Consider the following 6000-nt stretch of genomic DNA (forward strand, 5'->3'; position numbering starts at 1 on the left):
AACTGAATCACTCTGCTATATACCTGAAACATTGTAAATCAACTATACTTCCATTTTAAAAATTAGTATCAAGGTTTTAGAAACTAAATTTGATGAAATAAATAGTACATTATATTATTCTCAAGTCTATATGGGTATTATCTTTATGTGTACAAAGGTACCATTTTTATATGTTCACAGAAAACAAGTTTTGTTTCCTTAGCTCCCATTTCTCCAAGGCCACTGGCCATCAGAGTTCATCCCTTCAAGCCCGAATTTTCTGCCAGCATGAACCCAGTTACCAGAGAGAAGCTATTGGTCAGCAATGGCCAGAAGAACTGCTGGACAGTGTCCTGAGCAGCCCAGGAAGACAGCAAGTGACAACCAACAGTGCTCCCTCAGTGCACAAAGATCAACCAATGACAGGGAGACTTTCAACATCCCTGGGGGATAAGAAAGAGTATGACTCATGATACCCCAAGGAAATCCTAAAAGGAGCCACAGCCCTTTGCGCACACTGGTCAGGCTTTCTGAAAACCCAAGGACAATTTGAATCAGCACTCGCTGATGTACTGCTAGTTAACCACATTACTGTTGTTTCAGGATATTAAAAAAAAAAAAAAACACAACTCATGCTGTATATTATCACCTTGATAAAAGAATACTAGAGAGGAAATGGACCCAAATGTTTATCACTAAATTCTGGGATAATATGCAGGCTAATTTTCTTCTATACATTTATTTTCATGTTCTAAAATTTCTACAAGGAGCTATGCAAACCACTCTTGTATTAAGAGAAATCTAACATCGACATCCACTAGTGAGTCACACAGGTGCACAGCAGAAAGCACTCTTGCTCCCTTTGGGTCAGGTGAGGACAAGAAGGACTCTTATCTTCAGTGAGTGGGGGCACCGTGAACAGAAGCACTCATTCCCCAGGTAGAAGCAATGACAGCAGAGCTGAGCCTACCTTATCCTTATGCATGCAACTTGAAGGAAGAAAAACAAAGCAGATGAGGGCTGATGGAAAGGCAACGGACTCATTCCTATGGCCCAACCACCACCACATAAATGCCTCATCAATTCCTACCTCAGAGCCAATCATCAGACTTTCCTCCCTAAGCATACAGCAGATTCAATCACTCAGACGATTCTACTATTAACAATGCTAGATAAACAATTCTCAAAGGAGAACATCTTCCTAAACACCAAGTAGGTGAGAAGAGTATGAAAAAATAAAAGTGAACCCAGAGACAGAAGCAGGGTGGTCAGGCTATCTTCTTGAGAGCCCTTGTCTATCCAGGTAAACAGGCTTTCATTTCAACAGCCTCACAGGGTAAAGGGAAGGACCCACTTGAGGCAGGAGTCTGCTAGGACACATTCTCCTACAGAAAGCTCAGGCCCCAAAGAGCTATACTCTCAGGCTAAGGGTGAACTAGAAGTTGAGCGTCCCCACCCAGCCCCAGGGAACCTCAAGAAAAGTTGCTTTAAGGCTAAGAAGAACAGAAAGGTCCTGCACAGTCATAATCACATCTGCAGAGCAAACTCATATCACCCACATTCAAAAAATCTTAAGCCTAAGATTTAAAGATGTCTCAGCAAAATATAAAATAGGTAACACAATCACAGAAAGAAAATAAACTCAAGGGACTTTAGGACACAGTAGTTTGCTATGGGTAGTTTAAGGATGAGTAGTTTGCTCATCCTTAAGGAGTAGGCATATTAAGAGCTAAAAGAACTGCAAAAAAATATTCAAGTTCACTCAATAGTCATTGCTAATATTTATTATTATAATATATAGTATATATTATAATGATATATTATTTTTAATATTTGTATTTTTAAGCTATCTTATGCATTTAGCAAGATAAAGCAAATTAAAAATGGTATCAATCCGGATAGGAGATTTTGCTGCAATAATAATCAACTTTGGACCCTCAGTGGCCTGAAACAACAAAGATTTATTTCTTGCCCGTTCCCTACATCCAGTGGGGGCTGTTAGGATGCTCTGTGCATTAGTTTCTCAATGACCCAGTCTGATAAAAACTCCATCTCAGAGCTTCCCTGGTGGCACAGTGGTAAAGAATCCGCCTGCCAATGCAGGACACATGGGTTTGATCCCTAGTCTGGGAGGATACTACACGGCGTGGAGCAACTAACCCCCTGTGCCACAGCTACTAAGCCTGTGCTCTAGAGCCTGGGAGCCAGAGCTACTGAAGCCTGAGTGCTCTAGAGCCCACGCCCCACAGCAAGAGAAGCCACCACGTGGGAAGCCAGCACACCACAACTAGAGAGTAGCCCCTGCTCTCCACAGCTAGAGCAAAGACCGCGCAGCAGCGAAGACCAGCACGGCTGAAAATACATAACAAGTGCATAATTTTTAAAAAGCACTCCCTCTCAATTCATTTCCATAACTGCTGAGGCTACACTAAAGAGAATTGAAGCCAGGAATCAGGAATTAAGTGCTCTAGCCTGGAAGTGAAAAAATTCTATTTCTCCTCCCAAGTCATTGGCCAGAACTACTTCATATGCACAAATCCAACCACAATAGGGGCAGAAGTTCAGAATTTTACTTGCCCTGCAGAACTGAAAACAGTATCAAAGAGCAACATTGAAGACTACAGAAAATTTGTGTTATCCCGCAAGAAAAGAGACACAAACATCGATTCCAGAAGTTCATTAAAGTCCTACAATTTAAATATGGATTGGAAATATCAATATAAATTCATATTTGTTGAGCAGTCGCACAGTCATGTCTGACTCTTTGCGACCCCACGGACTGCAGCACGCCAGGCCTCCCTGTCCCTCACCATCTCCCGAGGTTCACCCAAGTTCGTGTTCATTGCATTGGTATTGCCGCCCAGCCATCTCATCCTCTGACACCCTCTTCTCCTTCTGCCCTCAATCTTTCCCAGCATCAGGGACTTTTCCAGTGAGTCATCTGTTTGAATCAGATGACCAAACTACTGGAGCTTCAGCTTCAGCATCAGTCCTTCCAGTGAATATTCAGGGTTGATCTCCCTTAAGATTGACTGGTTTGATCTTGCTATCCAAGGGACTTTCAGGAATCTTCTCCAGCACCACAGTTTAAAATTCATATTCATACTTCCACTGATCAAACTGACACTCAAATTTGAAAAGGACAAATAACTAAAGCTCACTCAAGAAGAAATAATCTGCATAGCTCCACAGCTATTGAAGAAAATTACTTCATAAATGGAAACTTTTCCACAAAGAGAACTTTAGGCCAGATGGCTTCACTGGTTCATTCTTCCAAATACTCCCAGAAAAATAGGAGAGGAGGGAATACTTCCCAACTCATCCAATGAGGCAAAAGAAAAAAAAAAAACAAAACAGCCTAATCTCTCTCAAGAACAAGAACATAGATACAAATTTCCTTAGCCCCATTTTAACAATTTCAATCCAATAATACATAAATAAAATAATACATCATGACCAACTAGAATTTATCCCAAAATGCAAGATTGGCTTAACATTTGAAAATCAATTAATGTAATTTACTACAATAACAGAGTAAAAACAGGAAAATCATGTGATAATGTTAAGAGAAGCAGAAAACTAATTTGATAAATATCCATACCCAATCATAATTTAAAAAAAAAAAACTCCCAGCAAAGCAGGAACAGAAAGAAGCTTCCTCAACTTGAAAAAAGGCACCTACAGAAAAATTACAGCTAAATCACGTTTAACAGTGAAATACTGAATGCTTCTTGTGATGGTTAATTCTGTGTGTCAGCTTGGTTAGGTCACAGTACCCACATATTTGATCAAATATTATTCTAGATGTTTCAGTTAATGTGTTTTTGATGATATTAATATTTAAATCAGTAAACTTTAAGTAAAACAGATTACTTCCCTGGTGGCTCAGACAGTAAAGAATTTGTCTGCAATGCAGGAGACCTGGGTTCAACCCCTGGGTTGGGAAGATCCCCTGGAGAAGGAAATGGCAACCTACTCCAGGGTTCTTGCTTGGAGAATTCCATGGGCAGAGGAGCCTGGCAAGCTACAGTCCATGGGGTGCAAGGAGTCTGACATGACTTGGCAACTTAACAGGTTTAGTTTCATACATAGTGTGGTGGACCTCATCCAGTCAGTTGAAGGTCTTAATAGGGAAATGACCTCCCTGAAAAGAGAATTCTAGCAGACTGCCTTTGGACCCAAACTGTGGCATAAACTCATCCCTGGGTCTCCAGTTGCCACCTACCCTACAGATTTTAGACTTGCCAAGCCTCCACAACCATGTGAGCCAGTTCTTTCAGACAGATACCTGCCCACATCCATATGTCCATTCTATTGGTCCTGTTTCTCTGGAGAACCCCAGGAGACCTTCCCTCAAGGTTGGTGTGCTAGTTATCAACTGATTATCTCTCAACCCCAAACCCACCCTTCTTTCCTCTTCATCATGACACTGGAGCTGAGTGAGTTCTGTGTGCCTTTCCCCGGGCCACCTGCCTCAATGTTCCGCTTTTCTCTAGAGGGCTCTGGGAGACTCTGAAACAGCAGTGGAAAGAAGGGACTTCCATTTTGGAATCCACTTCTCCTTCCTTTTCATTAAGCTGAGGAGCCAGAGGACTGTTGTGGAAAACTCACTGGTACTTACTTCAGCAGTCCTCACACATCCGGTCAGCTGAGCTTTCAGGGCCACCGCCAGCCATGGTCTCCTCACTTGGAGTCCACGTTTGTGACAGTCAGGCCAGAGGGCCTCAGATCACACTCCCACTGCCAGCAGCCTCCTCTGCTGCAACTCCAGCCACACCTCAGGCAACTATCTCCCCACCTGCCAAACCAACTGTGGCTCACTGTCTCTAGCAATTTTCTTCAGCTCCAGCAGTCTGTGTGCTCCTGTGGCACCCATGCTCTCCTTGGCTTGCATCTCAGTCTTCATGGAGGGATGAGGTATGGCCTCCCTCCTCAGCCCTAGTTCTTTCATTGCCCAGTCTTCCAGGACAGTATCAGCAACTGTTTGCTACTTGGTACTTTTGGATGCCACAGAATCTCCTCAAATCTCTTTTAGTAGTTAACCACCTGATACTAGCTAAGAAATTCTTTATATAAATTTCTGCCATTCCAATGGGTGTAGACTTGGTCTCCTGATTGGACTCTGACTGATATAACTGGGAATAAGGCAACATAATTGGGAATGCACTCATCACTGACTTTTGACAAACGTGCAAAAGCAGCTCAGTAGAGAAAAGAGACTTTTGAACAAATGGTGCTGAAGCAGCTAGATATCCATGGGCAAAAAAATGAAAAAACCTCAGCCTACATCTCACATCTTATCAAACAATTAACTCAAAATAGATCATGAACTTAAATGTAAAAGATCAAGCTGTAAAACTTTTAGAAGAAAAAAACAGTAGAAAATACTCAAGACCTACAGTTAGGCAAAGAGCTCTTAGGCTTGACACTGAAGACATGCTTCATAAAGAAAAATCTGATAAATTAGAGCTCACCAAAATTTAAAATGTTTGTGTTCTCTGAAAAATTCTGTTAAAAAAATGAAAGGATAAACTTCAGACTAGGATAAAATACTAGCAAACAATCCATCCAGCAGAGGACTACTAAATTTGTCCTTTTTATAAAGAACAACAAAAATCAACAGTAAAATAGCAACCAACTAGAAAATGAGCACAGGACATGAATTCCAAAACTGCAAAACTCATTTTACCAAGATGATACATAGATAGTAAATAAGTACATGAAAAGATGTAAAAAAAAAAAAAAAAACTGATTACCAAAGGGGAAAAGAGGGGAGGGATAAATTAGGAGTTTGGGATTAACAGATACACACTACTGTATATAAAATAAATAACTTGGGCCTACTGTATAGCACAGGGAATTACAGTCAATATCTTGTAATAACCTACAGTGGAAAAGAATCTGAAAAAGAATATATGTGTGTGTGTGTATATATATATATATATATACATATGTATAACTGAGTTGCTTTACTGTACACCTAAAATGAACACAACATTGTAAACCAACTATATGTGCTGC

Source organism: Oryx dammah, unplaced genomic scaffold (genome assembly GCF_014754425.2).
Source record: "Oryx dammah isolate SB20612 unplaced genomic scaffold, SCBI_Odam_1.1 HiC_scaffold_5, whole genome shotgun sequence".
NCBI lineage: Eukaryota > Metazoa > Chordata > Mammalia > Artiodactyla > Bovidae > Oryx > Oryx dammah.